This window comes from Pistacia vera, unplaced genomic scaffold, assembly GCF_008641045.1.
Source record: "Pistacia vera cultivar Batoury unplaced genomic scaffold, PisVer_v2 Contig807, whole genome shotgun sequence".
NCBI lineage: Eukaryota > Viridiplantae > Streptophyta > Magnoliopsida > Sapindales > Anacardiaceae > Pistacia > Pistacia vera.
Genome location: NW_022196676.1, coordinates 226,439 through 237,221, shown reverse-complemented (window position 1 = coordinate 237,221; position 10,783 = coordinate 226,439). Strand labels below are relative to the sequence as shown.

The window sequence follows — 10,783 nt, the reverse complement described above, 5'->3', positions numbered from 1 at the left end:
TCACATGGACAGATTGTAAATCAAATTCTCTAAATTGTCAAACATACCTTCTCAGGCTATGAATTCCTACTTTTCTCTATTACGCTTCCACACCCAACAAATTGAAGAATAATAGAATCAAGTTCATTAAGCTAATAGAACCCTAGATTGATTTCATTGGTTCTTAAATCTATCTCTAGCATTTAATACTATAATGATGATTACCCAAGAAGCTCAACATGATTCGTTTTTCAATCTCATCATGTTCATCAAATAAATTCCATAAAAACAAAATAACCACACAATCTATGCAATAGAGGATGGAAATAACAGTAATCAATTCATTAATCCATAAAAATCCAAAGTTCGTCAAAACCCTAACCCAAAAAGGGTTAGTTCATAACTAATTTAATATAAACAACAAAGAAAATAGTAAATAAAACAGTAAGCATATTGAAATAAAGAGAGAGAAAAGATATCTCCCCTAGTTGAAGAATCTCCAAGGTCAAATCTCCAATCCTCCCTCTTTCTCAACAACAATCAAAGTAATGTTTAAAGAAAAACGCTCAAACAAGGCAAAAATGTCTCCCCTACAAAAATGGCAAAGTTTTCCTTTTATACGTCGCCCTAAGAACCTAAAACTTTCCTAAAATGAAACTGTGCATTTTGAAGAAATCTGAATTCGCTGCGGCAAAGAAAGACTTTCGCCGCGGTGACAAGGTAAGTTGGAATCCCGTTGTTAACTTCCTTCACCACGGTGATGAACAAAGCTTCGCCGCGGCGAACCTTCATGAATAATTCTGAATTTATAGAATTTCCCTGAGCTTGTTTATTTGCTTGAATCTTTAATCTCCAATGCTTTCCCATGGGAACAAGCTTCATAGTGCTTCCATCTGCTTCAGAACTCTTCCAAATTCCGAGATCCGCTCACTTCTGGGTTTAGAAACTCCAATTCGCTCATTATGTACTCAAAATGTCCATTTCGGCCTGAAACAAAAAATGTAGAGAATTAAGAATCAATTTAGGCAAAAATGAACTAAGAAGTATCTAAAATCCGGCCAAAAAGCCTAATAAAAACAGTATAATTCTCAGATTACCAAATACCCCCAAACTAAAGACATGCTAATCCCCGAGCATTAGGTACAAAACAAAATGAAAGAAAAATAACAAATGCCCAAACAAATGCAAAATAGCAAAATAGCAAAATTACAAAAATTTAAAAAGAAAAACATAAGACTCAACTCATCACACGAACTGCCTAGAATTTATTTAAGTCTCAAAGGTTGTTGCAAAATTATTACTAGAAAAATGTTCAGCACTCCAAGAAGTTATAAGTTGCATCGACTATCTTTCTCTATTGGTCCCCCAAGTAGGTGATCCCCACTTCAATCCACCTTCCGACTTCCTGGATTATTTTATGCAGAAATGCAAAGTTTATCAAATGGCAGCAGACTCCATAAGCCTAAATATCTAACTACTCTCCTCTAATGAGGATTAGACATCGCTAAGAATTAAAAGGTCTTTGCAAGCTTGTAACGTTAGGTTCGGGTATTGGGCTCCAAAGGAAAGGAAAAGATAGTCAACAAGAGAACTCGGTTTCCTTAAAGCAAACACTAAAACTTCCATCAACTTTCACTTTCTTTCTCATCCATTACTCAAGGTGTCAACCAATTTACAAACCTCAACAATGTACAATTCTTATTTTTGCTATTGCAATGCAATTTTCGAATTCTTTTTTTTTTTTTAAATAGTAATCAAATTGAGTTAATTACCTTTCGTATTCTTCTTTCCCTTCTCACAACCCCCAAACTATTCTTTTAGTTCATTCACACAACTTTTTAAGTTCCTTGTGTTTGCATTAGGTCCAAAATTCTCCTAAAGGGTATGATTATGTATTTAGGGTAATTGGATCGGATAATTTTTGGTTTGCGAGAAAATAAAAAGCAATGATAATCTCATAAGGTTCAAATGGGTGACTAGGGGAAAATTCATTCGTGGGTTGGCTAGAAAGGATCAAACGATCCGAAAAATGTCTAAATCATTTCCTCAACAATGTCCATTCCTAGAATTTCGCCTCAAGCATTTCTCTACTAGGTTCTAGAGTTCACCAACATTATCAAACTTTACCTAACCACATAAAATGAATTTAAGCATGCCGAAATAAATGAATATGGTGGTTGAACCACTCAACAAACCTCAATCAAAATCTAGTCAATAAACATAAACTTGAAGCAATGCTTAACATTTTTCAACAATAAAACCCTAACAACCCTATTCTCATCATCGATTTATACAATTCATCATTGGCATACACAATAAAACCAAATAAAATAAATAAAAGTCCAAAAATTCTCAAATTTTTCCTACCCCCAAACTAAAGATGACATTGTCCCCAATGTCACATTATGCATAAATTAGGAATAGAAAAATAGAATCGATAAAGGTACGAGATAGTTCCCTGATTAATTCGTGAAGTGGAAGTTTCACTCAACAGTGTGCACACCCGGTCATTGACTGTTTCATCACCAACATCTGTAAAAACAATTGGAAACTGTGGTGTCCACTGTGTTAGAAAAATTCACTGACTAATATGAAAATATTACAACCCTAATCTCGTCTTTACATCAACTACGAAATTAAAACAAAAATGAAACAACTAAAACAATCCAAAACAAAAAGTATCAACTGAGTTCAATGTTCGAAATGAATTACAGAAACAACTAAAAACAAAGAAAAATAACAACAACAGGTGCTCAGGTGCTCATTCTTCGGCCTCCTCGTCTCCCTCGGTGTTGTCCTCTTTTGGTTCGGAGCCCATCCACTCATCTGAATCCCAGTCAGCCCATTGGAATTCTACAGTATCAACGTTGAGCTTGTTGAAGCTACTCTTTTGCATGTCATACATCATCTGGGTCTGCTCTGCCAGCCAATCCTAACGTTTTGCCATACGTCTCATCTGACCCATTATCTGCTGCATCATTTCCCTCATAGTGGCTGTGGAACAAGATGATGTGGCAGTGCCTTGGGTGGTTCGCTGTCATTTTGTCCCGGCTCTGGGCTGCTCACCGGGTTGCTGTGCAAGATGCTTATCATAATAAGTGGTGTCGAGGACAGCATGGATCAGTGGTTCATCATCAGTCTTCTCGACTTTTGTTTTGAGGCACAATGCTGTAATGAGTTGTGGGAGTGGGAAACTGCCTCGCCCTAGTTGAGCTACATTCTTGATACTCTTCAAAATAATGTTCCCCACATCAATTTTCTTCCCTGTGGCAATGGAATAGAGAAACAATGCCTTTTCATAAGTTACTATGCTATAGTGCATCTTCGGTATCATCCTTGCACTCATAAAATATTGCCACAACCGAGCCATCGAAGTTAGATTGGCTCCCTTGATAGTCTTCTTTCCTTTCTTTGAAACCTCCCAAGTGGTACCCCGTTTTTTTAAGATCGGAAGTATCACATCATCATCAAATTGTGTCGATTTCCACTCAGTATGCTCATCACGGGAGATTTGAGGTAATTCAAAGAACTTATTTATCTCCTCTATATCAAACGGTACATCAATCCCCCTCAGTTTGACAAAGCCCTCATTACACTCAGGGAGGTTGGCAAAAAATTCTCTCACAATCGGCTCTACGGCCGCATTCACAGGTTGACTCATAAACAACCCCCAATGTCTCCCTTGACTCCATTCTTCAGCATGGACAGTGAGCAATCCAAGCTCGCCAATGAATCCTTTATCTCCTTTCTTTGGGCTGCTCCTTCATACCGTTTCTGAGTGTTGTCACTTTTAACCCGATTGTCCACTTTCTTCCCCTTTCCTTTACCTTTGGATGGTACTTTGACCGGCATTTTCCCCATAACAACTCAACTCACAAATTCAATTCTAAGCACCCTATGAACAACCACACTCAATCCTACACAAGCAACATAACTTCCAAAAACTACAAAATGACCCCCAAACTATGAATTTTCCACAATCAACCAAACACTCCAAAAATCAACACCCAAACTCTCAATATTACAGAATTCAAGATCCACGCTTCCGTAATCACAAGCAAAACAAAAACTTCACAAAAATCCCAAAACCTAACTTCAACAATCAAAATTTTCAGATCCACACTCAAAACTCACAATTGTGTAATTCAAAGTTAGAAGGGCTTGAAATCTTACCAATCCTAAGAAGCTTTCACCACCAATTTCTCAGATTTCAATCCAAATGGCAAGATCCCCAATTTTTGCAAACCAAGGGTTTCCAAAATTTTTCACAATTTTTTGCAAAAGATCCTCGCTGAAATGAGTTGATTTTGTGCTTGGGATGGTTTAGGAGTTAAGAGAAGTGATGGAAATTCACTGGAAAGGCTCAAAATTGAAGGTGGAAAGATTTTCTCTCGAATGTGTTTGAAGGTTTGCATGAAAAATGAAGAAAAGAAAGTGGGTATTTATAAAAAGCATACTTCGCCGCAACGAAGCTTCTTCTTCGCCGCAGCGAAGTTCATCAATCGAATTCTAGGGTTTTTAAAACCTAGTCGATGCCGCAACGAAGACAAATTCTTCGCCACGGCGAAAAAATGCCACGGTGAAGAACAATCTTCGCCGTGGCAAAGTTTCCTTAGCAAAAAATAACCCCACTTGCTTCGCCACGGCGAAAACAAATTGTTCGCCGCGGCGAAAAAATACAGGAGATACTTCCCCTCGGCGAAGAACAATCGTCGCCGCGGTGAAGTATGGGACTTTTCCACTTCCAATTTTTGTTAAATGTTCCTCGCCGCGGCGAAGAAACTCCTTCGCCCTGGCGAAGTCTGGAACATTTTTATTTTTTCACCTTAGTTTGAAACTTCACCTGAAACACCCAAAAGTGCACAAATTAAACTTCCTCTAAAATCAAAAGATAACGAAACAAATGCAAAGCAATAAATAATATAATCAATTAAAAACACTTGGGTTGCCTCCCAAGGAGAGCTTGTTTATAGTCAGAAAGCTCGACTCTCTCAAGTTCTCATGTCGGGATGTCAAGGCGGATGGCGACTGACTTGCAACTCATCACTCCATCAATGTACGGCTTCAATCTCTGTCCGTTGACCTTAAATGTGCCCTTCTCTTCATGGGACACCTTTATCGATCTGTATGGGTAAACCTTTGTAACTATGAAGGGTCCGGACCATCTAGACTTAAGTTTTCTAGGGAAAAGTCTAAGTCTAGAATTAAACAATAACACTTTCTGCCCCACTTCAAAGTTCTTCTTCCTAATATGCTTACCATGCCACTTTTTGGTTTTTTCCTTGTACATCCTAGCATTCTTATAAGCTTCATGACAGAACTCATCAAGTTTGTTCAAAGTCAGCATCCGTTCCTTCCCAGCAGCTCTTAAGTTCATGTTTAACTGTTTGATTGCCCAATATGCCTTATAATCAAGCTCTACCGGCAGGTGACATGCCTTCCCATAGACCATGCTAAATGGAGACATACCAATCGGAGTCTTAAATGCAGTGCGATAAGCCCACAATGCATCATCCAACTTCCATGACCAATCCTTCCTTGATGCATTGACTGTCTTTTCCAAGATTCCTTTCAATTCTCTGTTCGACAGTTCCACTTGTCCATTGGTCTGTGGGTGGTAGGGTGTTGCAACTCTATGATTTATCTTGTATTTCCCCAACAGTGCATCCAATTGCCTGTTGCAAAAATGTGATCCTCCATTGCTAATTATTGCTCGTGGTACCCCAAACCTCGAGAAAATGTTCTTTCTCATAAAATTAACCACCACTCGGGCATCATTGGATGGCAATGCAACTGCTTCCACCCATTTTGATACGTAGTCCACCACTACCAAAATGTACGTATCCCATAAGAATTTGGGAAGGGACCCATGAAATCAATTCCCCATACGTCGAAAAGCTCAACAATTAAGTATTGTTCAGTGGCATCTCATCCCACTTTGAAATATTCCCACTCCGTTGACATTGGTCGCATTCCTAAACCATCCGAAAGGAATCCTTGAAAAGGGTCGACCAATAGAACCCAGACTGCAGAACCTTGGCTGCTGTCTTAGCTCCTCCAAAATGACCACCCATTTCCCTTTCGTGACAATGTTGTAGGATACTCTCCATTTCCTTTTCTGGAACACACCTCCGTATCATCTGATTAGCACAGTGTTTATAAAGAAATGGTTCTTCCCGAAAGTAATACTTCAAATCAGAGAAAAACTTCCTTTTTTGTTGGAATGTCATGCCTATTGGGAGCACTCTCGACGACAGGTAATTCGTAAAATCTGCATACCATGGTGCCTCCTCCAGTCTCATTAATTTCTCATCTAGGAATGTTTCTTTGATTTGGGTTTCCTCTTCATTTCCTTGAATTGGTCGTTCAATCCTTGACAAATGATCCGCTACCACATTTTCTTACCCCTTCTTATCTCGTATCTCCAACTCAAACTCTTGTAGCATTAGGATCCATCTTATCAGCCTCGGTTTTGCTTCTTGCTTTGCAAGTAGGTGCTTGAGTGTTGAATGGTCTGTGAAGACTATCACCTTGGCACCTAGCAAATATGAACGAAATTTATCAAAAGCAAAAACCACAGCCAACAATTCTTTTTTAGTGGTGGTGTAATTCAATTGTGCATCAGTGAGCGTTTTACTAGCATACTGAATTACATGCAACACTTTATTTTTTCTTTGTCCTAACACTACCCCTAGTGCAAAATCACTAGCATCACACATCAATTCAAATGGTAGTCCCCAATCGGGAACTGCAATAATAGGTGCAGATACAAGTAATTTCTTTAGAGTTTGAAAGGCATGCATGCATTCATCATTAAAATCAAAAGCAATATCTTTAATCAATAAATTGCAAAAGGGTTTAGAAATCTTAGAAAAATCCTTGATAAACCCTCTGTAAAACCCCACATGCCCCAAGAAACTTCGAACTGCTTTAACATTTGAGGGTGGAGGTAGCTTCTCAATCACGTCCGTCTTTGCTCGATCCACTTCTATTCCGTCTTTTGAGATTCTATGACCAAGCACTATCCCTTCCTGGACCATGAAGTGGCACTTTCCCAATTGAGCACCAAGTTCGTCTCCTAACCTCGCTGCAAAACAAACAAAAGATTAGATAAACAATGATCAAAGGACGAACAAAAATAGAGAAGTCATCCATGAAGACTTCTATAAACCTCTCCACCATTTCACCAAAGATCGACATCATGCATCTTTGAAATGTGGCTGGTGCATTGCAGAACCCAAAGGGCATCCTCCGATAAGCAAAGGTTCCATAGGGACAAGTGAAGGTTGTCTTCTCTTAATCCTCAAGAGTGATGGCAATCTGGTTGTACCCTGAATAACCATCCAGGAAACAGTAGTAAGCATGTCCTGCCAACCTTTTCAACATCTAATCGATCAAAGGAAGTGGAAAATGATCCTTCCTTGTTGCTTCATTTAATTTCTGGTAGTTAATGCACACTCTCCAGCCTGTGACCATCCTGGTTGGTATCAATTCATTGCTCTCATTCTTAATCACTGTGATATCTCCCTTATTCGGAACTACTTGCACTAGGCTCACCCATGGACTATCAGAAATAGGATAAATTATACCCGCATCTAGAAGTTTCACCACCTCCTTTCTCACCACTTCCTTTATCGAAGGATTCAATCTTCGTTGTGGTTGAACTCTAGGCTTGATATCATCCTCCATGAGTATCTTATGCATGCAAAAAGATGGAGAGATGCCTCTAATATCCGAAATAGTCCATTCAATTACTGATCAATGTTCTCTCAGAACCCGAATCAATCGCTCGTCTTCCAAATTGCTCAACTTTGAACTGATGATTGCTGGGAAGGTCTCTGAATCCCTAAGATACGCATATTTGAGGTGGGAAGGTAAAGATTTCAACTCAAGCTTCGGAGATTCTTCCTTTCTTTCCTTTTCCTTCTCTTTCTCCAAATCAAATTCCTCAAATTCAAGATCTTGGTTCTCATCAATCAGCTGAAGTGCTTCCAAAAATCTAGAACATTCATTCTTTGCCGACTCCTCTACCTCTACTGTTCTTGATTGTGCAATACATGCTTCTAGCGGTAGTTGTGGAGTGTTTTCTTCAATGGTCTCCGCTACTAGTTTATCCACCACATCAACACTAAAGCATGAATCTGTCTTGGATGGAAACTTCATAGCCCCAAACACATTGAACGTTACTGTTTCATCCTAAACCCTTAACAATAACTTTCCTTCTTGCACATCTATGAGTGCTCTTCCTGTGGCCAAAAATGGTCGGCCCAAAATAAGAGGTATTTCCTTATCCTCTTCCATGTCCAAAACAACAAAATCTGCCAGGAAAATCACTTTTCCGCCTTCACTAACACATCCTCTACTGTACCTCTTGGATGTTTTATGGATCTATCTGCAAGTTGCAACGACATGGTTGTTGCCTTCACTTCACCAATTCCCAATCTCCTGAAAATAGAAAAATGCATTAAATTGATGCTAGCACCTAAATCACATAATACTTGATCAAAAGTAATGTTTCCTATAATGCAAGGAATAGTAAAACTCCCTGGATCTTTAGGTTTCGGGGGTAGCTTCTTCTGGAGAATGGTGCTGCACTCCTCCATGAGCATCACTGTTTCCTCATCTTCTAACTTCCTTTTGTTTGATAAAATCTCCTTGAGAAATTTTGCATAGCTCGGCATCTGTTGCAATGCATCTGCAAAAGGAATGTTAATATGCAATTTTCTATATATTTCAATGAACTTGGAAAACTGCTTATCCTGATTCTTTTTCTTTAGTCTCTGAGGAAACGGCACAAGAGGAGTGTGATGTGCCAATTCTAGCGGTATCTCGGGAAATGGCAATTTCTCCTTCCTTTGTCTTTGCCTCTCTTCCTGTTTGTGTTTATCTTCCCTCGAACTAGTCGATTTCTCTTCGGCAATGATTTCTTTATCAACTTCTTCCTCGGACTCTTCCTTTTCTTTTGGTGGACTTCCTTCTTCTCTTGATTTTTCCACCTCTTCTAAAATTGTCCCACTTCTCAGAGTTATTGCATTTGCTTGCTCACGTGGGTTAGTCACTATGTTACTCGGTAGTGAGCCCTGTGGTCTCTCATTCAACTTGTCAGCCAACTGGCCTACTTGTACCTCCAAGTTCCAAATGGACGCCCCCTGATTTTTGAAATTCGTTCTCGTCTCATTCATAAAACCCGTGGTCTTTTGCATAAACTTCCCAAACATGTCCTCCAATTTTGTCACTCAATGCTCTCCTTGTTGGTTGTTCACCCTTGTTTGGTTGTTTGGCAATGCCCTTTGATTGTTTTGCTGATTCTGTTGGTTTTGATTTCCCCAAGACAAGTTCGGGTGATTCCTTCATCCAGGATTATATGTGTTGGAGTACGGATTGATCTATTGCCTTTGATTTCCAGCCAAGTAGTTAACCTACTCCGATGATGATGATGATGAAGCAAATGTGTTCCCCACTTGACAGTCATTGCTCACGTGATTACCTGCACAAAATTCACAAGTTAGTTGAAGTGCTTGAATGGAATTTACCTGCATATTTCCCAACTATTTCTGAAGTGCTATCAGTTTGGCTGAAATGGCTGTATATGCATCAACTTCATGAAGACCCATGGATTTCTTTGGTTGCACCCTCTCATTAGGCCTTTGATAATTGTTGCTTGCCAGAACTTCAAGCAACTCGTGAGCTTCTTCTGGTGTCTTATTTTGCAGTGCTTCTCCCGATGCTGCATCCACCATAGTTTGCACATTCACTGTTAATCCATTATAAAATGTTTGGACTTGCATCCAAATTGGCAACCCATGATGTGGACACCTCCTCAATAATTCTTTGTATCTCTCCCAAGCCTCATATAATGATTCCGAATCTTCCTGAATAAATGATGTGATATCATTTCTCAACTTTGCCAACTTTGCTGGAGGAAAGAATTTGGTCAGGAACTTCTGTGCGAAATCATTCCGTGTGGTGATTGTTCCTGATGGTAGTACCAGTAACCATCCCTTAGCTTTATCCTTCAATGAAAACAGGAATATTCTCAATCTAATGGCGTCATCTGACACTCCGTTTGACTTGAAAGTATCACAAATCTCTAAAAAATTTACAATGTGTAGATTTTGTAATGCCTCACTTGAGGTACGTAGTTAATGTCTCTTACTTTATTCTTGTTGACTTGGAATACTATTAATATGGTTTGGTTGGCCCTTGATTGAATGGATGCTTTGGTTGTTGATGGTTGCCCTGAAATTGTAAAGACTTGGTGGAATTTTGGGGTTACTGTCTTTGCTGGGGCAAAGAAGAATCGTCGCCGCGGCGATGAGGCCCTGCAACCCACGGTGTAGGTTCTGTGAAGTTTCACCGGGGCGAAGAAATAGTCTTCGCCGTAGCGACGAGCCTAACAAAAAAGTTTAATGAGTTTCTAGAGAATTCTTCCTTTGGGGCACAATTACCATTCTACCCCTAATTAGCAGGAAAAGTGGGGAGTGAAATGCAAGGAAATTGCATGGAGAATAGTTTAAATGGGGGTGCATTTGTAAAGAATTAAAAGGACAAAAATGAAATTCTTAAGAAAGAGTAAGGGTAAAAGGGGAAAGAGTGGAGAAAATATGAGATAATAAGGGTTTAACTTTAGAAACCCATTCATTCATCTTCTTCCACCGCCTCTTTCATTCTCCATTTCCTCTCAATTTTCTGCTTCAAGCTTTTAAGGATTTTGAAGGGTTTTTAGTTAGATCTTGGTAGAAAATTGATCTAAGTCATCCTAAGGTAAGATTTCTTACTCTAGATGTGAATTTTACCTATAAAG

The 10,783-nt window shown here is 39.2% G+C and overlaps 1 non-coding gene across 1 annotated transcript; it reads left to right on the top strand.

Moving 5' to 3' along the window:
• Positions 1–9,777: 9,777 nt before the first annotated feature.
• On the top strand, positions 9,778–9,884 carry LOC116117412. The gene has a single exon (XR_004125950.1). It is a non-coding gene; the product is annotated as a small nucleolar RNA R71 (small nucleolar RNA).
• The last annotated feature ends 899 nt before the right edge of the window (positions 9,885–10,783 follow it).